Consider the following 25,488-nt stretch of genomic DNA (forward strand, 5'->3'; position numbering starts at 1 on the left):
CCCACCTGGGGCCTCATGCTTCCAAATCCTTTGGTGGGCATCTTATGTGTAGTTGTCCCCAAGTTTCACTTGCCCTCAGCCATATGGCCACAGGAGCAAACTAGGGATGAGTCTCCTATTTCCATAAAGTTGGCATATAGCCAGATTCTTCCCACTGGAAGTAAAAGTGGGAGATTAAGTATACCATACCTCAGCCAAGGTACAACCCCCTGCCAAGAAAATGATTTTCCCCTGCCAATAGAAAAAGTGCCTTAGTGGTCATGGTATTTCCTGTGACAAGTAAGTAAGTAAGTCCATCCCTCCCATCCCTCCTTGTCGTCCTCCTCCTTCTTCTCCTTGAGAGGGCCCCCCTTCCCTGTCCCTGTCCCCTGGGAAGGGTCCCTGAGGCTGCAATGGAAAGAGGACACACACCAGCAGCCCTTGTCATGCACCCCACTGGAGGGGAGCTGTGGGCCTCAGCATCCCACCTCCAGACTGCTGACACCTAAGAGAGAGAGCCTCAGAATGGAGCCTGCATGCTGACCAGATGTACTTTGACTCGGATGACAGCCCTAGGATTGTTAGATATAGAATTGTTTGATTGTTTGTATTGTTGCATTTTTGTTTTTATTCTGTATCAATAAATTCACCTATTATTGACTGGCAGGTGTTGTGCTTGGTCTGAGAGTTGTGCCTGCCCGGAACAAAAGTATAAGTGCTGAGTCCAAATCCAGTCCAATAATAAGTACCATGTAGATGGCGACCAGAGGCATAAAATGTGCTTGATCAGTGCAGCCAGCTGTGGGGCCTACACACAGGGCTCCACACTTTCAGCACCTTCTTGCCCCAGCCAGCCCCTCTACTGCCCAAGGCCACCACCTGGAGCTTGGAGTTAACCCCCTGTACCTCCAGCCCTGGCATAAACTGCTCTGCTCTAGCTCAAATTGCTGCAGTCCCAGGCATATATCTAGACTGTGCAACAAGGAGAAGTTTACTCCGGCTCAAACTGCTTTGGAGTTAATTGCTTCAAATTAATTGCACATGGTCAAAAACACCACTCATGCAACTGGAAAACTGCCATTTCAGCATATAAAGGGTAATGGAATTTAGCTATGGCCCTTTAGTTTAAATAGCTCTTCTACTTCTGTCTTTTATCCCCTTACCATATATTTATTTATTTTTTAAGTCCTATCCCTTCTCTCACTCATCTTGCTAGAATATATAAACCATATTCTTTTAGTTTTCTTTTGTATGAGACAATCGGCATCCTATTGAGCAGGCTAGTAGCCCTTCTCTGTACCCATTCCCATTTGAATTTTTAAACTAATATTTTTTTCTTGTGTGAATCTTTTATGGAAAACTCAAAAAAAATTAGTTAAATGTGTTAAAAATCCATTTCTTCAGCAGCTATTCCTAACATTACAGATTTTTGTAATTTTTCTAAATGTCACTTATTTAGAAAACCTGTTAGCCTCAATTTTTTTCCCCTTAAATGTAAAATTTCTGCCCAAATTTTACTGATTTAACCTAATTCCCATTGTTTCTCTTGAAAGTTTCAGTTTTTTTTAGTTCAGGGCTTTGTACTATTAGGTCCATAACATTTAGAAAATGTGGCTTTACAAGTGACAAAATATAGAATGCAGATTGACAACTGTAACAAATATGTATAATAGTGGGTGCATCTATATGATATACTTTAAGGCACATTAGTCTAAATTTAAGGCTCACTGGAGTGCATTTCTATATGTGTGTGCCCTTAATGAGCATTAAAAATTTAGGCTATTTAAGCTGAAATTTAATACCTGCAGGTATCAAATTTCAGCACAAATAGTTAAAGCCTATTATCAAATGTGTACACATGTTAAGGCACATTAACACTCTATGTGTGGCCTGATTTGGGATGAACTTTTGTCCCAAGTCAATCCACACACAGCATTAATGTGCTTTAATACCGGCACGTGTAGGTATTACAGCCTAAACCCACTTAATGTACATTAAGCTAATATGTGTTAAATTTAGGCATGCTGAAATGCATGTGTGGACATGCCCAGAATGTCATATTCAAAGACCTGGATAGTGTTTTTAATATAAAAGTTTTAGCAGAACTCATTTGAGAGTCCTACATATTAATATGGATGTACTTTTACCATTTACAGTTATTTTTCTTTAACACTTTTTACTGTTCCATATCCTTTCATATGTAGTATTTCTGAGAACAACCAAGCACTTTTGGGATTAAACCATTTCATATATTTGAGGGCACACTTGCCCATAATCATGCCAGGAAAATCCTAGTAGATGGAAATTACAGTATGGGAGGGATGACCACCTGCCATCTTCCCATGGACCAAAATTAGGGGAAAGAAAAGTATAAAGATGCTCCATCCTAGCATATCACTCAGGATTTGCAAGTGCAAATAAAATACTCAGAATGTGGTTGAGAGATATTTGATGCTTCTTTGTAAATTATTATTGCTATTTTTTATGTTTATTATGTATATTCCAATAGTGATCATCAGGGATCCTGGTTTTCTCTGATTTAAACAAAATCCTCAATTTTTTGGTTAAAGAAAAGTAACCCCAAATCCACATTTTTCTGCAATTTAAGTGAAATATATAGAGCGGTGCTTCATTTTAATCATGGCAAGATGTGGATTTGGGGTTACATTTTTTTTAACCTGAAAATTAGGGATTTTGTTTAAAATCTGAGAAAACCAGGACCCCTGGTGATCAGGTGCCACATCTGAGATGTGGACACATTAGTAGAGGCACTATGCATATATATGGTAAGAAACAATTCCTAAACCAAAGAGATTTCAAGTTATTATCATTCATGTTTAAGAGATGGATAACTGAATGTATGTGCACACATTTGGGGTACCCAGTCAGTGATGAGGTAGCTTACTTTAAGTCACGTGATCATAGGTCAGGTCTAGGGTATACACACATTTACTAGTGCTGGGAACCATGCTGGGAACCTGATCTAACCTGATCTAAGTACATTGGGGTGGGGACAGGGGCAGGTGGGATTGGATGGAGGTTAGCAGGTCTGCTGGGCAGGCTGGTGAGTCTGCAGGAGAGAGTTGTCTGTCTGAGAGCATGGGGACTCGGAGAAGAGATAAAAATAGCTTGGTCAGGGTGTTGAGGGGGTAGGAAGAGAGCATCCCTGGGGCTAGGATAAGCAGTTGGGATTTCTCAGCCCCAGGGCTGCGCTCTGAACATGTACATACATCTTTTAATTCAAGCTAACCCTAACTTACTGCATCTCTTAAGGAGAACTAATTTAGATTTGACCAGACATTTTTGCCTGATCTAACCTCCCAAAATGTCTATACAGATCAACACTTAGATTGACCTAACCTAGGTAGGTCAATCTAAGTGGAATGTCTGCACATACCTGGAAGCACAGAGAAATTACTTACCTAAGGTCCAGTAGGAAGTTTGTGAGAGAGCTGGTTAATGAACCTCAACTTCCTGAGTTCAAATCTACTCCATTAGCCTGGCTCTTCCTCTTTAAATTAGCCAGAGTATAGCAGAGAATCTATGATAGGAAAAGCAGAACAAAATGGAAGAGAGGTTGGATGTTAGCCAAAAGAGTTAGAATCAAAATGACATACCCTTACTACCTTGCACTCTCAGTATCCGCTAACAGTATCCACCTATTTTCCAATACAAAAATGATTTTTGGACTTGGTCTGAAAGGTCATCAAAGTTAGCCTTTTCTGGACAACAGGGAGAATTGTATTATAAAGCCAGGGCTACATCGCTGAGGATAATCTGACCAATGTCCCAAAATTAGACATACTTGATGTTCAGCTGAGTACAAGTACTAAAGTGAATAATGGGAAGGGTGTTATCTCTTAGAAATCCTAGTCCTAAGCATTTTAGGGGATCTGAATATTTTTTTTCCATAAGAGCATTGGTGAGGAATGCCACATTCATCATAGATGCAATGTGTTATTCATGGTTGTGTAGTGCCTTAACTAAACAGTGGTAACTTCTAAAAATCTGTTCTTCATGATTAAGAATTCCTTTAAATGTATTTTTCAGTATTATTTATAGACCCCTTTATACTCTTCTCTTGGTAAACAAAATTCAGCAAGAAGCATACAGATTTACTAATGTACTTCAGCATAAGCAGGGATTTTTTTACATTTCACCAAGCATATTTGTATTTTTTTTCTCAAAGATTATATAATATTAGTTAAAATATAAGTTGCTTCCAATGGAGAAGGGAAAGGGGGAGAGGGATAACTGTGGGCAAGATAAGAAACAGCTAAGGTAAATTTCCGAGGGCAGAAAATGAAGGTCACTGTTCTTTCCATGTAAACAAGTCTTTAAAACCAGCTGCATCTCACATACACTGTTTTTTTTTTTATGGAGAGTTTTATTAATATTGTGCCTCTGAAGCTTCTGAAATTCTGATTTATGTGATGCTAGGCAGGAAACAATCTTTTCAAAGGCATTAGTTTTGACATGTACTTATCTGCATGGCAAGCTTTAATAAATCTTCAGTTTCATAAGGTATTTGTTTACACAGAGCATTGTTTCCAGAAATAAAGTAAATAGCACACATACCCTCTGAAGTTAGACCACCCACACAAGACAATAACCTTTGAGATGCAATAAAGAAAAAAGAATGGTCACTTGGCAGGAAGTCCCAGTAGAGTAAAGATGCCAGCATTTACAGCTGAATCCAAATGTTCAACAGATGGTAAACTGAATAAGGTACAGCTGGAACTATAGCACTATGTGGGGAAAAAGTACATGATGAAGAGTGGAAGTTGAAATGCAAAAGCGGAATATTAACAAGGTATCTTGGAACAATAGTGAAACAAGGTCAGTCTAAGTCATATTATTAAAGATTCCAGCTGAGAAAGATAATAGGACCCTGCTGGACTAATTTTGGCTTTAATTTATGACATGACCTTTGGGCACAAAGGATGACATTTTAATATAAGACATTTCTTTGCTATAAGTTAGATTTGTTCTGCTGTAAATTCTCTCAAAAATATTTTGCATGAATATTTATTTTACATTCCTGCATGCATATGAAGTGTAAGACACCACCATATCTACTATTTCTACTCGCTTATTCTTTGAAGCTGCTAAATGTAAAAATATTAATTTTTTTAATATATGATTTCCCATAGATTTAAAATTGTATCAATAAGGAATAGTATCTTGAAATTAAAAACAGAGCTGAAATGAGCTGTTTACCAGAGATTATTGCCACAGGTCCATGCTTTCTTATGCCACTATATTCAATCTCTTATCTGAAGTTTATTTTTTGTAACCACTGGCTAGGTACTATTTCCTCATTCCTCAGAAGTTTCTCCATTGCCTTTTACTATAGGGTTTAGAGAAGGAACAGTGTCAAAACGTGATGCAAGACAGTGGGAATAAAGGGTCATCTTTTCTACAGAGAATGCTTCTCTCTGACTTGTGCCAAAAGTTTCCAGGAGTTACTTGTGGTAATCTCTTAATGGCCACTCACTTCACTGTCATGTCGCTAACTGCCTAGGGACAGGGTAGCTCTGCAAAATCAGAAAGCCAATGGAAACCTAATATGGGAGCTTGTAATGTTGCCAGAGGAGATGGGGCATTGTAATAATCTTCAGGGAAATGCTTCATATTAGTCTGAATTCAGTGAGATTTGGAACAGTTTCTCCATTTGTTCATTGCACTCCATCATGACATCTACCAAACTGAAAGTCTGGATAGATCCTTTGGAGTTCTATTGATCTTATAGTACTGAGCTTCTAGCCCACTGGCACTACTTATTGTTTGTGTACAACACACACACACACACACACACACACACACACACACACACACACACAGGGCCAGATTCTGATCTTTAATTTTGTACACCCGCTCAGATAGTTAATAGTGAAAGTACCAAGATGCAAGTACAAAAGTCAGGTTCCAAAATTGATGCAAACTGCATCCACCAGTTTCGGTGACTTCTTAAAAATACTGCAGTGTCTGATTAAATGAAAGAAAATAACTCCTTTGTCATTTAATATGAAATAGAAGAAGGAGCAAGGGCATGTTGCCTATTTTCAATTGTCTCAGAGTTGCTATGTTACCCCAATCAAAGACCAGTGCCCTGTTGTATGAGCATTGTACAATCATGCAATAAAAAGACAGTGCTTATCATTAAAAGATTACAGTGCACCTTAAAGATAAGATGTAACAGGTGGTTGAAACAAATCAATGAGTGTGTGGGGAGGATAATCATAATTATAGCATAAGGGCTACTTAGTCAACAGTAGCACACTCATAAAAGAACCTTTGCTACACTGTTATTTCAGAGAAAGCATGTAGCTTTTATTTGTTACAATATCTGTTCTGAAATGTCTTTTTTTTTTTAATTTTGCAGGGGATATGCTCTGTGGCAAAGGACTATTTGAATAACTATCAATGCAGAAAGTAATTTCTCTTAAAGTGAAAATGCTGCCAGAATAATGCTAGGTTTTCAAATATGATTGAAGAGAATACATTTATGGTCCCCGTTTTGTCTTGTCCTACACAAGTCTTTACAGTGTGTTTATGTAAAGATATTAACTTCCAACTGCTGTTTAGCTGCTATGATGCATAGGTCCAGAAGGTCTGAATAATGTTCATAAGCATCCACAGTTTGGCAGGCCTGTTTAGCTGAAACTCCAAATCCATTCAAAGCTCTCTTGTTATTAAATGTGTTAAGTAGAATTACATTCAGCTGCATACATTTATGGGAAATTAACCTCACAAAAACAGATACAAAGGTTTGTTTTAATTTTGGAACAGGTTCATAAAAGTGTTTGTATTTGTATTAAACAATGCAGACTGCAATGCTTAACATTTTAAGAGGTTTTAACATAGATGAATAGTAAAGTTTTAATAAGTATCCCCCTCACTATTTTTAGCTTAACTCACTTTCATAAAAACTATATTGGATCACATATTTTCAATAACAAAAGCAAATTACAAAAGAAGAAAAAAAAAAGAAACCCCCCATAGCATATGCTATGCATAAAATTAAACAACTTTACCCCAAATTATAGTGTAAGGTTATCCAAATCAAATAGCAAATCATTATTTCTGTTTTAATTATAACTGAAGGGAGCTATAATTTAATGCATTCCAATCTTTTTGTTTGTTTGTTTGTTTTTGTTTAGTGCATAATATAGTTTTAACTTTACTTTTAAACTATGAATGTAAAAATCTCTTTAATTATTGGTGCCCCACATGAGATCTCACAGTTCTTTCTTAAGTACAGGAGAGATTTACAGGAAAAGTGCACTGTCTGCTATGCTGCTGACCCAGTGTGTGATCCTGAGTAAGTATAAACTTTTTTATATGAACTTTTTCTACCACCGTTTCACCAGTTCTGAACTAAGGACATGGATTACTCCTTTTGGAATGTGCTTTGAGATCTAAGAATTCTGCCATCCAGATGCTTAGTGTTATCATGATATTGTTCCTGGGTAAAATGTCAACTTCACATAATATGTAATGATAATAAGAAGGTAGAAGTATTTTTCCCCTCATTCTGCGTAAGACTATGCTAAAATATTTTTCCATTCTACATGGACTTTATGACCGCCTCTGTTCAAGCACTAGAAGAAGGATTAGAAGTCTCAGTTCTCTACCAACAACTGGAAAAATTAATTGCAAACAATGTTAGACAGCATTGCCATAACCCCCCCTTAGTTTTCAAGCTAGAGAATTAGGCAACTAAGAAAAAGGTGCATTTAAACCAGAATGTTGTTAAGTAAACAGCTAAGATAGGTAAGAGGAAAATACTGAAAGGGAGGGAGCTTTAGGCTCTATTTCTCAAAGGATTCTGTGGTTTACCATGGAAGGAACAGGGGAAAAGAGAGACAGGGCAAGCCCCCATCTTTATTATAGCTAACTGGATAGGGCATTTGTTTTTGTGAGGTAGAAGACCTCTCTTCAAATTCCACCTCTACCCTACAATTTAAGAAATATTTGAGCACAGGTCTGCCACATGCCAGTAATTATCTAACCAATGAACTGTAGTGTCCATCTGTCTTTTTTGAGCGCTCCTTGGAATAATTAATAGCTAAACAGTAGATGGAAAATGAGACCACAGCAGGAAATTTTGAGGAAACATCACTGTACAGGTGTGATCACCTTGAGCATTTATAGACATGCTCCAGGAATGGAGGGAGGGGCTGCTCCGAGAGCTGCTCTAATTAAAGTGCCTGGAGCAGCACATGTATCAGCATCCCCGAGCTGAAAAATGGCAGTGGAGGCACTTTAACTAAAGCATGTCAAATGATTAATCGAGTCTGCTCTGATGCACTGTAATTACAGTGTGTCGGAGCAGCCTTCCTCCATGTGCATAGGCATTCCTTGTGTTTGGGTCATGTTCTAAGGAAATGTGAGTTCAAGGCCATTTAAAGTTAGGTGAAGAAGAGATTTGAAAACAGAGACATATATTGTACCTCCCAGTTTTAGGACTCGCCATTGAGTAAAATGATATCTGTATGAGTCAGCAAGAAGTCTGGTTGTAGATGAGAAGTACTCTAAAACATCTATTGGATCAGACCCAGCTGGCAAGGGGCTTGGGGGACATTCAATTTGAGCATTTGTATGATCTACAGAACAGAGCAAATTAGTAGCAGCAAGAAAAGGCAGTTTTATACAAACACATTGATAGTGTTAGGGACTGGGGCATAGGTCGTCTTGCCTAATGGTTAGGCCATTGAGGGAAGGCAGGGCCTGGACCTGGGTCAAAGAACAGGAGCCATATGCCAAAGGCAGAGGGAAATCTAGAAGCAGAGTCCACAACACAGTCCAGGGTCAGGATCCAAGGGTCAAATGCCAAGTACCAATCTAACTGGCAATCCACAGGGCAAAATCCCCAAACAGAGCAAAACCAGGGTCCACAAGGAAATCCAAACTGACCTTCAGAAATAAGGCAAAAACAAGGGTCAGGAGCCAGGGCACTTTTCACAGCAGAATTGTTGATTGGCTTGCGAAACTAGGGCCTCATCTTATGCTAATTAGATAGATGTTGTTCTCGGCAGCCAGTCAGGATGCTTGCTTCTCCTAAATGGGGGCAGAGTTCAGTAGCTGAGGATTACTGCAAGTGTGGCTGCTGAGGTACTTGGCTTAGATTAGTCAGCCTGCTCAGAGTCACTGACAGAAAGCTAGGTGGTATGGCTATTAATTGTTACTTAGCAATTAAATGGGGATCTTTAGGATTTTAGTGGGTGTGTCTACACGTTCATTAATGCATCCTAATTACTGTGCATTACATTTAGTATTTGGTTAAACAACTACTAAATCAATGTGTAGTTGGTCGTGCTACTGTGCAGTAGCACCAGCTCATGGGCTTTTCTGCTTCCTGCACAGTAGGATATTAACACAATTTTTGCCGGGCATGCTACTGCTTAATGTTATTAGGCTACTGAGCAGTAAGCATCTCGTGTAGATACGCCCAGTGATGCTTAGGCATAGGTATCAGAAAGGTGAGTAGATGTCTAAGGGCATTTGTAGACAATACTGTAAAGTGGTTTAAAGTGGGTTAAATGCCTTTTGCACTGCTAAAAGCATTGCTGTTTACACATTCAGCAGCGTATTGCATGTTAATTCCAGATGCTGTAGCACATTTGGCAGTGTAATGTGCCTTAAATGACTTTGGGACGGCAAATGACTTTGGGGCACTGCAAACTAAAACAACTCCAAGGAGTTCTAGTTTCCTACCCTAAGCTGTGGAGGGAAGCACCGGGCTCCGTGTGGCTCAGGGCTGTGCAGGCAGCCCATGCAGGCAGCCCATCAGCAGCCTGAGAAGGCAGGCTCCACAGAAGGGGGGGGGGGGGGAAAAGCTGTGAGCCTGATCTTTCTCCTCCCCACCACTGGAGTCTGCCTGCCTGAGCTGCGTGGAGGCCTGGTGCTTCCTTCCACAGCTGTGGTGCCCTCTAGGACTGCCCGAGCCAGGTGTCTGTGGGCAGGTGCCACCTGGGGGGAGGGGCCATCGCTGCTGCAGAGGAAAGCACCAGCCCCTTCCCCTCCACCCCAGCTCAGGGACTGCTCTGCCCACCAGCAGCTTGCTGTCCCCTCCCCGCCACTGGAGAGGCAGGAAAGGATCGGGTGAACATGGGTGTACATGACACAGGGGTTTACCTCACCCGAAATTGAAACGATGTTTTTAAAAAAACACTGCTTCAATTTAAGGAGAATTAAACCCCCGTGTCATGTACAGATGCCTTAAGAGCCAAAAAAGGGATTAGGCATTGCAGCACCAAAATTTTAGGTGCTCTGCCTTCTAAGTAAAGGCACTGAGTAGAGGTTTTTAAGTTCCTTATGCCAGTGGGAACCAATCTTATTGGCAGACATGCCACAAATTAAGCCCCAGGACTTCCCTAAGTACACTCCAATCCTCTTCTGCTGCCTGAGCCATGACTTTCTGCCCCCTGCTCTGTGCTGCTGCTGACGATCTGCTACTCTGCTTCCTGCCCCATCTGCTGCTGTGCTGTCTGCCTCTTCTCTTATCTGCTGCATGCTACACATGGAGGCTACCCATGCCATACTTGTAGTAAGTGTTCTACAGGTTGGCCATCCATGCTTTATAAAATACCTGGACTGAGAATCTCAGAATGAGATTTACAACTGCCTGTACTCTTGAGTTGGGCCATTCCCCATACCTATAGGCTGGGGAACTCCCTTCTCAAAAGTACAGTGAAAGAAAGAGGTCTTGGAGTCATTATTGATTCTAAAATGAACATGGGCCGCCAATGTGAGGCAAGGCTAACTGCACTTTGTCATGTATCTATAGATGCATTATGAGCAGGTCCAAGCAGGTGATCCTCACCCTCTATGTGATATTGGTCAAGCCACAGTTGGAGTACTGAATCCAGTTCTTGGCACCGCACTTCAGGAGGGATGAGGCCAGCATCAAGAGGGTCCAGAGGAGAGCCACTTGCATGATCAGTGGGCAGCAGGGCAGGCCCTACGAGGAGAGGCTATGGGACCTGAACCTGTTCAGCCTTCACAAGAGAAGGCTGAGGGGGGATCTAGTGGCCATTTATAAACTTACCAGGGGGGACTAGAGGGAAATAGATTCCCCTGTTCCCCCGAGTGCCTCTCGGAGTAACAAGGAATAATGGCCACAAGTTGATTGAGAGTAGGTTCAGGCTAGACATCAGGAGGAACTACTTCACAGTCAGGGTGGCCAGGATCTGGAACCAGCTTCCAAGGCAAGTGGTGCTGGCTCCTACCTTAGAGATCTTTAAAAGGAGGCTTGATAACTACCTAGCTGGGGCCATATGAGCTTAAACTTACTAGGGGTCATATGAGCCCATTATTCATTTCTGCCCAGGGCTGGGGGTCAGACTTGATGATCTGCTTAGATCCCCTCCGACCCTACATCTATGAATTTAATCTAACTGTTAGAAATGCCTTTTGGAAACCAAGGCACTCCACTGGCATCCTTTTTAGCAAGGTTCTTCTGTCACATTAGAATTTATAATCCCAGGCCATTTCTTTCACCTGGGTAGTTAACTTGTTTATTCCAAAAACAAGATGTAGATCACATTTAAGAGTAGGATCCAAAAATTCAGAACACTGAGACAGGTGCCATTTAAGCCCACCAATAGAAAATACCAGGAAGAATGTTATATATTGCAACATGCTCAACCCAACCTCAGATCCAAATGTGCCATAACACAAGGCATGCCCAGTAAGCGTATAGATTTTCAGTAACTTAAAAGTATCAATGATTTAACAAAAGGGCTTCTCATACTTAACTGTAGCATAAATGGTACTCACTATAATTTGGCCTGTTTAATCAGGTATTTGCAGAAAAAGCCGTTGCGCCCATGCTCTTTGATTTGTCTAGTTCTTCCACTCTTACCTAGAAAAGGCTAATTTTGAGGGCTGGAATACAAAAGACTGAAGGTTCTTACTGCAGGACCTCATTGTAGTCAGCCTTTATTCTTGTGCACTATCATTCCAGCTCTGCTACCTCTACTTTTTTCATGGGCTGGAAGATTTGACAGGAGAAAACATGTTCTACAAGGCTGAGCTGAACTATACCTCAAAAAGAACATAAATTCAATTCATCTATTGCTAGATGTAATGCAATTTACTATTCCTGTTTGGTTTCGTGGCTGCTTTCCCAACATTTTATGAAACCTTTCAAATCTATGGCCAGAACAACTGGAGATTGGCCTATACATCTATACTATAGTTGTATGAGGTCTCCACTGAGCAGTGCAAATGATTGAGTGACTCATACCTGGATTAATCCCTGCTTTTTTAGACAAATAAAAATGTACTGTTGATCAGACAATGATTTGCTACTCTTCCATCCTGTGCCTTACTTAACATTCGTTTGGTCCCCTTAGTGCTAAACCTCATACTGATCTTCAACTTCATTCCCTCCCTGTCAGATGCAGATACTTCCAAGTCCCTCTTAATAACCTACAGGGCTAGGAAATATATAAAGTAAGATTGGCTTCATTGTACATGCATGTCTTATTTAAAGAAGCTGGTGGGTGTTTTTTACTGTGGTTGTTTAAATAATAATAATAATAATAATAATAATAATAATAATAATAATAATCCTTAGCTCTAACAGCATTTTTCATTAGCATATGTGAAAATTTACAAAAAAGGCCAGTCTATTTATTCTCCTTTTAAGTGTGGGGAAAGTCAGGGAGAGTAGAAGTGATTTGTCAGAGGTCAGATTCGTTCAACCTCAGGCCTACTCCAGGGCTGTGCCCAGAACAGTTCTTAATACAAAATCTCATCAAGAAAAATAGATTGTTCCAAGGTTCTGGGTCTCTACTTACCCTGGGAATGCTTGTAGGCACATAAACCTCAGGAGAGGATTCAGGGCTATGAATCCTGAGTGGAGTGATTGTCTTAGCCTCAGAGAGGTGGAATTTAAGACTTATCCTTGTCTTCATTATTTCTTATTGGCTAGCCAGGAGTCTCGTACCTAAAAAGTAGGCACTTCACAGTCTTAGAAGAACCATGCCACACATGGTTCTCAAATTACTTGCATGAACATGGAACTTACACAAACAGATGAAATTGTCACATTTTTTTTAAATTTGTGTCCTTTAAATTAGAGTGAAACAAAATTACTGCTTTCTACTTAGCTGTACTAAGACTTCAATCCTGGGCTGTTCATTTGGCAGGTTATGCTGGAGCCAGGAACCTGGAAGTCATGGGAACATAGAGTGCTGAAGCAGGCAGGCTGAAGAAGTACCAGGGTAAATTGATAAGATGCCAGGCAGCTTTCAAAACCTGCCAAGTAGATGGTATACATGGGGAATGTATCTTTTCTGAAAGAATGTTGTCAATAAAACCAGAACTTCAGAAGCAGCTGGTGCTAGTGCAGAGAGCACTGGATGAAGTTACTAAACATGCTATGGAGTGAAAAAACTTTGGAGAATGACTATAAGTAAGTTTATTATAAAACAAGCAGAAGTTTAATAACACATGTTCTATTAATAGAGCCTACTTGTATAACTCTGCTTGATTTCATAAGGTACCATAGCATCCTTTTGTCCTCACTGTGGTTTCCATAATTACAAATAAATTAAGCCATGTGCTAAATCCAAGGATCCTGAGAGAATGAGTTGGTAAGCAGGTTGGCTTTCAAATCAAGTGCTCATGCTTAACGGCAGCAGCCATATATGAAGTCCTGTTCCTTATTGGGAAATGGGTTGCACAAAATATAAGATTGATCCCATACTCTCTTTCTGACAAACGTGAAACCAAACACACGGTATTAATATGGTTAGAGACAAAGTAGTTTGGCAAACATTGAAATTAATGACTAGTTTAAAAATAACTTTAAACTGGGTTTGCTGCATGATGGAGACCATAGCCCTGAGGTAAATGAAGAAGCCAATGACCTGAAGGAAGCAGAAGCAGGAGGGGACAACAGGGGAGCCCTTCATATCCTCCTGAGAAAGTAGGGTAATTGGCTAGTTATCTCACGTGTCTATACATGAATGCATGGAGCCTGGGAAACAACCAGGAAGAACTGGAAATCCTCGCGAAGTCATGAAACTATGATGTGATTGGAGTAACTGGGACTTGGTGGGATAGCTCGCATGACTGGAGCACTGTCATGGATGGGTATAAATGTTTCAGGAAGGACAGGCAGGGGAGAAGAGGAAGAGGAGTTGCTCTTTATGTAAAAGAGCTATATGCTTGCTCAGTACAGTATGAAACTAGAAACACGCTTCTTGAAAGTCTCTGGTTTAGGGTCAGAGGGAAGAGGGAAGAGCAACAAGGGTGATGTCATGAGGGGTGTTTACTATAAATCACCAGATCAGGAGGATGAGGTAGATAAGGCTTTCTTCAGACAACTAGCAGAAGTTTCAAGATCATAGGTCCTAGATCTCATGGAGAAGGTTAGTCACCCTGACATCTGATAGGAGGGCAATACAGCAGTGCACGGGCAATTCAGGAAGGTTTTGTAAAGTGTTGGGAACAACTTCCTGATGTACATGATGGAGCAGCCAACTAGCGCCCATGCTTTTCTTGAGCTGGTGCTCACAAACAGGGATGAATTGGTGGGGAATGAAGAAGTGGATGGCAATTTCTTGGGAAGAAGTTGAAGATCTTGGGAAGATCTTGGAGAGAATCATCAAGGAGCATATCTGGGGGGGGCCTGCAGGGGAGATCATGCTCAGAGGCAATCAGCATGGGTTCATCAAAGGCAGGTCCTGCCTGACCAACCTGATTGCCTTTTATGACCAAGTAACTAAATCCTTGGATGATGGTGTCGCCATGGACGTAGTCTTTCTAGACTTTAAGAAGGCCTTTGACACTCTCTTTCACCCCATCCTCATCAATAATGTAGCTACTGTGGCATTGATGCCTACACAGTTGCATGGGTAAAAAATTGGCTGATGGGGTGCACCCAAAGAGTAGTGGTGGACAGGTTGTACTCAACCTGGTGAGATGTGACCAGTGGGGTACCCCAGGGCTTGGTCCTTGGGTCCGCACTGTTTAACATCTTCATCAGTGACTTGGATGAGGGGGTCAAAGCATGCTGTCCAAGTTTGCTGATGACACTAAGATGTAGGGCAAGGTGGACACACTTGAAGAGAGAGAGAGGCTGCAAATAGATTTAGACATACTACAAAAGTGGGCATATGAGAACAGGATGGGGTTCAATGTAGATAAATGCAGGGTGCTGCAGCTTGGGAGAAGGAATCCACAGCCTACATACACGCGGGGGAGTTCCCCTCTTGAAAGCACAGAGGCAGAAAGGGATCTTGGAATCATTATTGACTCTAAGATGAACATGAGCTGCCAATGCCATACCACAGCCAGCAAGGCAAGCCATACCTTGTCATGCATCCAAAGGTGCATCTCAAGCCGGTCCAGAGAGGTGATACTCCCCCTCTATGCGACTTTGGTCAGGCCACAGTTGGAGTACTGCATCCAGTACTGGGTGCCACACTTCAAAAGGGATGTGGCCAGCCTGGAGTGGGTTCAGAGGAGGGCCATCCACTTGGTGAGAGGGCAGCAGGGCAGGCCCTATGAGGAGAGTCTGAGGGACCTGAACCTGTTCAGCCTCAGTAAGAGGAGGCTGAGGGGGGACCTGGTGGCTGCCTACAAACTCATCAGGTGAAATCAACAGCAAATAGGTAGAGCCCTTTTCTCCCCAGCACCACCTGGGGTGATAAGGAACAATGGTAATAAGCTGATGGAGAATAGGTTTAGGTTAGAGATCAGATGGCAATATTTTACAGCTAGGGTGGCCAAAATTTGGAACCAACTTCCCAGGGAAGTGGTCCTCATCCCTACCTTGGGCAAATTCAAGAGGAGGTTGGATGATCACCTGTCTGGGGTCTTGTGAACCCAGCATTCATTCCTGCCTGTGGAAGGGGGTCAGGCTAGATGATCTGTTCAGGTTCCTCATGACCCTAGCTACTATGAAACTATGAAACTTGGGCAGGAGTAACCATGAGATGATTGAGTTCAGGATCCTGAGAGAAGAAAGGAAGGAAGGAAAGCATCAGAGTAAGGACCCTAAACTTCAGGGGACTGATGGACAGGATCCTCTGGGAGACTAGTCTGAATGGGGAAAGGAATCCAGGAAAGATGGTTTTTATTTTAATGAAATGTGACTAAGGGTGCAGGAATGACCCATCCTGACGTGCAGGAAGACTAGCAAGTATGGCAGAAGATCTGCTTGACTTAGCAAGGAATTCCTCAGTGAGCTAAAACACAAAAAGGAAGCTTATGAGTAGTGGAAACTTGGACAAACTACTCAGGAGGAGTCTAAGAGTATTGCTTAGGCATGCAGGGATAAAATAAAGGAAGGCCAAAGCACAGTTTGAGTTGCAGTTAGCAAGGGATGTGAAGGGCAATAAGAAGGGGTTTTACAAGTATGTCAGGAACACAAGGGATAGTGCAGGTCTCTTACTGACTGGGGGAGGCAGTCTAGTGACAGATAATGCAGAAAAGACTGAAGTACTCAATGCCTTTTTTTACCTTGGTCTTCATAGGCAAGGTCAGTTCCCAAACTATTACACCTAGCAGCACTGTTTGGGGAGGAGATGAGCAGCTGACAGTTGCAAAAGAACAGATTAGGGACTATTTACAAAAGCTGGAAATGTACAGGTCCATGGGATTGTATGTGGTGCACTCAAGGGTGCTGAGAGAGTTGGCCAGTGTGATTGAAGAGCCACTGGGTGTTATCTTTGAAAACTTGTGGCAGTTGACAGAGGTCCCAGATGAGTGGAAAAGGGCAAATATAGCTTCCTTCTGTAAGAGAGGGAAGAAGGAAGATCCAGGAAATTGTAGACCAGTAAGCCTTACCTTAGTCCCTGGAAAAATCATGGAGCAGATCCTCAAAGAATCAATTTCTAAGCACTTGGAGAAGAAGAAGGTGATTATGAACAGTCAAAGTGGATTGACAAAGGACAAGTCATGCCTAACCAACTAGATTGCTTTCTACAATGAGATGACTAGCTCTGTGAATGCAGGTGAACAGCGCATGTGATGTACCTTGACTTTAGCAAGGCTTTTGATATGGCCTCCCACAACATCCTTTCAAGCATGCTAAGGAAGTATAGGATGGACTGTAAGGTGGATAGAAAACTAGCTGGATTGTCAGGCTGAAAAAGTAGTAATCAATGGCTCAATGTCTATTTGGGATCCAGTATCAAGTGGAGTGCACCAGGGGTCAGTTCTGGGGCTGGTTTTGTTCAATATCTTCATCAATGATCTGGATGAATTGCACCCTCAGCAAGTTTGTGGATGACACCAAACTGGGTGGAGTAATAGATACACTGGAGGACTGGCTAAGCAGCAGCTTTTCAGAAAAGGACCTGGGGATTACAGTGAACAATATTTTGAATACAAGCCAAAAGTGTGCCTTTGTTGTGAAGAAGGCTAATGGCATACTGGGCTGCATTAATATGAGTGTTGCCATCATATTGAGGGAAGTTATTCTTCCCCTCTATTCCACACTGGTGAGGCCAGATATGGACTACTGTTTCCAGTTTTGGGGCCACCACTACAGAAAGGATGTGGACAAATTGGAGAGAGTCCAGTGCAGGGCAGCAAAAATGGTGAGGGGGTTGCAGGACATGACTTGTGGGGAGAGGCTAAGGGAACTGGGCTCTTTAGTCTTTGGAAGAGAAGACGGAGGAGATGTTTAAGCCTTCAAATACTGGACAGGTGGTTACAAAGAGGATGAACCTAGACTGTTTTCAGTGGTGGCAGATAATAGAACAAGGAGCAATGGTCTCAAGTTGCAGCAAGTGATACTGGAGCCTGCTGGATTGCGGTAATTACCACACTCCACCAGGCTTGATTAAGCGCACTGGAGCAGCCTTGCTGCATATGTATAGGGGCCCAGTGGTTCCATTTCACCTAGGAAACTTTTATGTCATTTCAGGTGGTTAACAGCTGTGTTGTGGCCATAGAGTGAATGCATGGTGTTTTCAACCTGTCATGATCACTCCATTTTTCAGGTAACCGCGTTCCTGATGTCCAGTAGAACAATTTCAGTAAGCGCAACCAGGCTATTCACATTTTGTTTTACATATTCTGTAATGTAAAAGCAGTTGTCATTCTACTCAGGGCCCAACTTTGTACAAGCTGATCTTTCTCATATGAGACATCCATATTCAGCTACTGGGAAGCAAGTGTTGTATTGGCTTCCAACTTTGTACTGTGTCCAACTTTGTTCCAGGTACTAATTTTGCCTTCTTTTTTACTTCTCCATAGGTGTCTTGAAGGAGAGTTCTCTGTGGGAGATTTCAATTTCAAGTATTTGGCAAGTTCGGAGGAAACATTGTTTAACCATTTTTTTTTGTTGTTGTTTTTGAGGGGAAGGTTGACCAGCTCTAAAAAGACAAAATTAGCAAATTTTCCTTTCTTGTTTCTGTATACTGTGAATGCATTTGGACTGTTCTGCATGATATATCCAACCCCCTGTTATGTTGTTACATTGATTATAAACATTATTTTTTACCACATGAAAAAAACAAATCTCCTGCTATATAGCAGAATAGCAAATGAGTCCTTAGAACTAATGACAAAATAGCAAATTTCTGTGGAATTCCTACAGTGCTTCAATGAAAGGAAGGGACTTTGAGGTCTTGTGGCTAAAGTACTGAAAAAGGCCTTAGAAGGCAAGAACTAATATTGTAAGCTCCTTCACTAATTTCCTATTTGACCTTGGGAAAATCCTTTATGGCCTTTTAGAGGTGTTGAGTACTTGCAACTGCTACTCACTTGAATGCCCAGTTCTCAAAATCTAGCCATTAATCTCTAACTCTCTCCCTTTGTCATTTGTAAAATGATTTACAGCACTCCAGTATTTTTAAGATACATCCATCAATTTATGTGATTTAGAATCTGTCAATAAAGAGAAAATAATTAGGGAAAATAGCTTTTTTAAACTTTTTTTTTTTTTTTTTATGGCAGCACTGGTACCACAGTAGCATTTCTAACCAAATGAACATCATATTTGGCAATTCTCAGATAAATCTAGAAGTTGAATGCTGCCCTCATAACATTAATACTGTTGATATTGTGAAAGTCAAGAGAATCCATGATAATTTATCATGTTTAAAAAAACAAAACCTAAACATTGTCTATACTTCCTTCTTTGATGGTGGGTTTCTGTCAGATATTTTAATAATGTGTTTTCTAAGAAGACTACTGGATAATCTACTGGAGTATAGAACCCTACTCTTGCAAATAAATTTAAATAAATGTAATTAAAAAAATTCCATTTTCAAGTGTTTAAAATACTTAGTTAAGGTAATGTTTATATTTCTAAGCCTCTGCAGGAACCTGTTGATAGAGGATTACTTCCACATATGCCAATTGATTCATGCAGGTGTACTTCAGAGTTTCATGCCAAGGCTTAGGATGTAGAAATGTGGAATGTGGAAATTGCATAAACTAGACTTCTTTTTTCTATCTATATTGGCTATATACACATCACAATTTTTAATGAGTTTATTATCTTAGCAGTCCTATCAGATGGTGAAGTCCTGCTGGAGACAAGAGAAAATCAAGGGCTCAAATTCATGGAAGTACTTGGGAGTTTGAAGTGGGCCTTAGGTAAAATTCAGACTCCTAAGCACATTACTAGATTTTGCTCTAGTCTTTTTAATCCAAGTGTTACAGTACAGAAATGCAAACCACCACCTCCTACTTCCTCATCCAATCCCCAAAATATCACAAGAACTTAAGTTTTCTCCAGGAATGCACCCTAGGTACCTAGACTACAGCTCCTCCACATAGATTCATAGATGTTAGGGTCGGAAGGGACCTCAATAGATCATCAAGTCCGACCCCCTGCATAAGCAGGAAAGAGTGCTGGGTCTAAATGACCCCAGCTAGATACTCGTCTAACCTCCTCTTGAAGACCCCCAGGGTAGGGGAGAGCACCACCTCCCTTGGGAGCCCGTTCCAGACCTTGGCCACTCGAACTGTGAAGAAGTTCTTCCTAATGTCTAGTCTAAATCTGCTCTCTGCTAGCTTATGGCCATTATTTCTTGTAACCTTCAGGGGCGCCTTGGTGAGTAAAGCCTCACCAATTGCCTTCTTTGCCCCCATGATGAACTTATAGGCAGCCACAAGGTCGCCTCTCAACCTTCTCTTGCGGAGGCTGAAGAGGTCCAGGTGCCCTAGTCTCTCCTCATAGGGCTTGGCCTGCAAGCCCTTAACCATACGAGTGGCCCTTCTCTGGACCTTCTCCAGGTTATCCACATCCCTTTTGAAGTGCGGCGCCCAAAATTGCACACAGTACTCCAACTGCGGTCTGACCAACGCCCTATAGAGGGGAAGTATCACCTCCCTGGACCTATTTGTCATGCATCTGCTGATGCATGATAAAGTGCCATTGGCTTTTCTGATGGCTTCGTCACACTGCTGGCTCATGTTCAACTTGGAGTCCACTAGGACTCCAAGATCCCTTTCCACCTCCGTGCCACCCAGCAGGTCATTCCCTAGGCTGTAGGTGTGCTGGACATTTTTCCTCCCTAGGTGCAGCACTTTGCATTTCTCCTTGTTGAACTGCATCCTGTTGTTTTCTGCCCACTTGTCCAGCCTATTCAGGTCTGCCTGCAGCTGTTCCCTGCCCTCCGGCGTGTCCACTTCTCCCCATAGCTTTGTGTCATCTGCAAACTCGGACAGAGTACATTTCACTCCCACGTCCAAGTCGCCGATGAAGACATTAAAGAGTATTGGTCCAAGGACCGAAACCTGCGGGACCCCACTGCCCACACCCTTCCAGGTCGAGACTGACCCATCTACCACGACTCTTTGGGTGCGACCCTCTAGCCAATTCGCCACCCACTGGACTGTGCAGTCATCCACATCACAGCCTCTTAATTTGTTCACCAGTAAGGGGTGGGATACCGTATCGAAGGCCTTCCTGAAGTCCAGGTATACGACATCCACCCCTCCTCCTGTGTCCAGGCGTTTCGTAACCTGGCCATAGAAAGAGACTAGGTTGGTCAGGCACGATCTGCCCGCCACAAACCCATGCTGGTTTCCCCTCAGCATAATTTGTCCTGCCGGGCTCTCACAAATGTGAGCCTTGATAATTTTTTCAAATACTTTACCAAGGATGGAGGTGAGACTGACCGGCCTATAGTTGCCCGGGTCCTCCTTCCTCCCCTTTTTGAAAATGGGGACCACGTTAGCCCTTTTCCAGTCCTCCGGGACTTGGCCTGTGTGCCACGAGCATTCGAATATTCCCGCCAGTGGCTCTGCAATGACGTCGGCCAGTGCCTTCAGCACCCTCGGATGGAGCCCATCCGGGCCTGCCGACTTAAAGGCATCCAGTTCTTCCAAGTGACTCTGCACCACCTCAGGATCTACGCATGGAAGTCTGGCACCTTGCTGCTGCCTCTCTACAACCCCAGTGAGAGACTTGTCGTGCCCCTCGCTTAGGAACACTGAGGCAAAGAACTCGTTGAGGAGTTCAGCCTTGTCCCCCCTATCTGTCACCAATTGCTTCTGCCAATTTAGCAGGGGTCCTATTCCTCCCTGGGCCTTCCTTTTACTCCCAATATATCTAAAAAACAATTTCTTGTTGTCCTTTACTTGGGTTGCCATCCTCAGCTCCATGGTAGCTTTGGCCCGCCTAACTGCCTCCCTACAAGCACGAGCAGAGGAGGTATATTCATCTTTAGTGATCTCACCCTGTTTCCACTTTTTATGTGCTCCCCTTTTGGCCCTTAGGCTGCCCTGGATTTCTCTGGTCAGCCATGGAAGCCTCCTGGCCCCGTTCCCTCTTTTGCCTCGCTCGGGGATTGTCTTGCTTTGTGCCCAAAGGATCGTTTCCTTTAGGCACAGCCACCCTTCTTGGGCACCCATCCCATCAAAACTCCTACTCTGCAGTGCTTCCTTGACTAATCGCCTGAGTGCAATGAGATCAGCTTTCCTAAAGTCTAGCACTTTTACCCTACTAGTTACCTTACCCACTCGCCGTCTTATGTTGAATTCTATCATAAGGTGATCACTGTCTCCCAGATAGCTACCGATCTGGAGGTCCCCTATCATGTCATCTCCCGTTGCCAATACCAGATCCAGTATGGCATTCCCCCTAGTGGGACCATACACCTCCTGTGTCAGGTGGAGGTCCTGTACACAAGTTAGAAACCTGCGTGAGCGATGGGACCTTGCTGTCTGCGTCTCCCAGCAGATGTCCGGGTAGTCTAGGTCCCCCATGACTACCGCCTCTTTAGCTTTTATGGTCTCCGAGAGTTGCCTCAGGAGCCCCGCATCTATTTCTTCCCCTTGGTGTGGGGGTCTGTAACAGACCCCTACCACCAAATCCCTTTCTCCTTGCCCCCCATGTAGCCTAACCCACAATCCTTCTACTTCCTCAGCCTCGGATTCTGTCTCGATGAGGGTTGATGTATATTGCTCACTGACATAAAGTGCAACCCCCCCCCTTTCTTCCCCGACCTGTCGTTTCTATACAATCTATAGCCCTCAATATGTACCGCCCAGTCATGGGATGAATCCCACCAGGTCTCTGTTAGCCCCACTAAGTCATAGGTGTTTAGTGCAAGCAGGAGCGCTAGTTCATCCTGCTTGTTCCCCATGCTCCTAGCATTAGTATATAGGCACTTGAGCCCTGCGACTGGCGCCTTTGCTGCCCCCCCCCGCTCCCAGTCCCATGGGGCCCATTGTTTCTTACCTTCTTGTTCCTTACCTGTTCTGTTGTGCTGGCCTCCCCATGGCTTTCAGGTTCCCAATGTTCTCCTTCTTCAGGCTGGGCTGTCCTTGTGGGTGCCACATGGTTTGGTGGTCCACAGCTTCCCCTGCCCTCATACTCCCCTCCCCCCGACGAGCCTAGTTTAAAGCCCGCTGGAGGAGATCCGCCAACCTAGAAGAAAACACACGCTTACCTTTGGGGGACAGGTGAAGCCCATCCCAGCTGAGCATGTCCCTCGTCGTGATGTGCGGGTCATGGTCCAGGAAGCCGAAGCCTGCCTCGAGACACCACTGCCGAAGCCGCCAGTTGGTCTCTCTGATGCAGTTCTCCTGCCGTCTTCCTCGTCCGGTCACTGGTAGGATGGAAGAGAAAACCACCTGGGCACCGAACTCCTTCAGCACGCCGCCCAGAGCACAGTAGTCCGCCATCAAGTGATCGGGGGTTCTCCTGGCCGCATCATTAGTACCCACATGGACTAGGACCATGGGGTAATAATCGGTGGGCTTGATCCTGGCCTGGATTACCTCCGTCACATCCCGAATCTTTGCTCCAGGGAGGCAGCATACCTCTCGTGCCGAGGGGTCCTGGCGACAGATGGGTCCTTCTGTACCTCTCAGGATGGAGTCTGCTATGACGAGCACTCGTCGCCTCCTCCTCTGGGTCATCGTGGATCTCTTGATCTGTTTGGGGTGTGAAGAACGTGGTGTTTCTTCTTGCCCAAGGGTGTCCTCCTCCCCTTCCATCTCCTGCAGGGTCGCCAGGGCCTCGTACCTGTTCACCAGTCGGACTGGAGAAGCCGGTACTGGTTCACTGCGTGCCGCTCCGGTCCTGGCTGTGACCGTCTGCCACTCTGCTGTGGAGGGTATTCCCCGGGGTGCTTCTTCCTTGGGTGCCTGGGCCTGCAGGGAAAGGAAATAACTGTCAATTTCATCCTCCGCCTCCCTGATCCCCCTCAGCCTGCTAACCTCCTCCCGGAGCTCCCTCACCTGCGCCTCCAGGGCCCTAAGACGGGTACCTGCTGGACAGGTGTGGGGGCCCCCAATCTCTGCTCGCCCCGGCCCTGCTGGGGATACCCCACAGGCCAGGAGGTAGGGGGACACCGGCTCCCCCATGGGCTCGGTCTGGGTGGAGGCCTCAGACCTGCCCCTGGTAGCCTTGTCCCCCTGGGCAGAGGCCTTAGCAGTACTCCCCTGCAACATAGAACACCTTAGCAGGGTTGAGCATTTTAGGGTGCCTGTAGACATGGAGGGATGCTGCTCCAAAGTGCTGTAATTATGGCACATCAGAGCACGCTTGATTACATACCTATGAGGTGCTGTGGGTGCTTTAATTACAGCAGCTCTGAGAGCTGCTCTAATTAAAGCACCCCCACCCCTGGAGCACATTTAAAGGTGCCCTTGGTGTCATTTTATGACTAAATGTATTTGGGATTCATGAACTAGACTTTCTTGTACCTAAATCCCTCAAGGAGCCTGATCTTAGAGGTATGCTCAGAATATACCTAACTAGTGGCATTGAGTTCAGAACAAAATGTTGTTAGATAAAAACAGGCAGAAGGAATGTATACAGTGTATATAGTACTCTACAAGTAATTGCACTGACATAGGAAATAGGTTCCATGCCCTCCTAAGTTTCCTGGAGATTTAAACCTAGCACCAGACTATGGCAGTTTTAAGAAAAGATATTTGCTACCTTTCCATTTAAAGCTGAAGCAACGTACAGCAAGGAACACAAGATCCATGGGGACAGAACAGAGTTGCCAACTGTGCATAAATATATAAACAGTCAGTAGAAAATAAGGTTAAAAATTCCAGTGCAAAAAGTGCACAAGAAAACCTGAGCTGTCCAAAAGAAACTCTAAGCAGTTGGAGCTTGATTGAAGCTCCATGTTTGGTAAGAAGCTGAGTACAGTGTTGAAGGACAGACAGAGCAGAACAGTGCCAGCTGGCATCAAAGCAGGAGTGCAGTATCCTGCACGGAACCCTTTTTTAGGGATTTGTAACCTCTCCCCCCAGCCATGTGCTGCTGCTGTTGCTGCATCCTGTCAGCTGCCCATATTACTGCTGAGTTGCATGTAGGCTTCCTTGTTGGTCTATACTGGGACAGTGGGAGTAGGACCAGCATGGGTAAGGTTGGGGGGGAGGAGGGTCAGCATTACGCAGGGTATGGTTGAGGGCATCAGGATGCGGGGTGAGAAGGTTCCCCTGGGAGAGCAGCAGAGTACAAAAAACATCACTGCAGTCTAACAAGGTTGTCAACCCAAGCTTTTTCTTCTGCAAACTTTTTACTGATAACCAAACTTTTAATATTTTTTTAATGTAGTTGGTATTACACTCCTAAATTTGAACCCAGCTCTTCTACCTGGGATCTGGAAGCAGAGAAGGGCCTGGTAAAAGAGTTACATTTACATTATGTAAAACAAGTGTCAGTTAAGAAGTCTGGTTGTCAGTAAAAAGTCTGTAGATGATCAGTAAACCAAAACAAAAAAAAGGAAAAAAAAAACTTGTTAGGATGGCCATCCTGGATCAGAAAGACAGGAGACAAGCAAGCAATAACTTTGTAGCCCAATGATTAGGGCACTTATCAGTGATAAAGGAGTCCTGGGTTCCAGTTCCTGTTCACAACGTTATTTTCTATTATAAAATGTCTCCTAACTGTAGATTATAAAGAGTTCTGAAAACAGGTATCAGTAGTCTAACATCCAGGGTATTTTTAAAATGTGGGAAGTGGTGGTGTCCTTTTTCCCCTGTCATGTTTTAAAAGAAAAGAATGAACATAAGGGAGGGGACACCTTAGGTTTCTAAGTGCAGAAATCGGTTTCAGGA

At 43.4% G+C, this 25,488-nt stretch overlaps 1 long non-coding RNA gene across 4 annotated transcripts in view; it reads left to right on the forward strand.

The window, feature by feature from the left end:
- LOC106740377 (uncharacterized) overlaps nucleotides 1-19,211 on the forward strand; it is a 47,011-nt gene extending 27,800 nt beyond the window's left edge. For 2 of the 4 annotated variants that reach the window (XR_009459925.1, XR_002090613.2), the window contains exons 3-6: nucleotides 7,244-7,303; nucleotides 13,140-13,214; nucleotides 17,873-17,948; nucleotides 18,205-19,211. This is a non-coding gene — a long non-coding RNA (uncharacterized LOC106740377). Of the gene's footprint in view, nucleotides 1-2,705; nucleotides 7,304-13,139; nucleotides 13,215-17,872; nucleotides 17,949-18,204 lie in introns of those variants that run through there. The other 2 variants (XR_009459934.1, XR_002090611.2) reach the window with 2 other exon arrangements.
- Nucleotides 19,212-25,488: the final 6,277 nt, after the last annotated feature.

The sequence above is a fragment of the Alligator mississippiensis genome, chromosome 1 (genome assembly GCF_030867095.1).
Source record: "Alligator mississippiensis isolate rAllMis1 chromosome 1, rAllMis1, whole genome shotgun sequence".
Lineage (NCBI taxonomy): Eukaryota > Metazoa > Chordata > Crocodylia > Alligatoridae > Alligator > Alligator mississippiensis.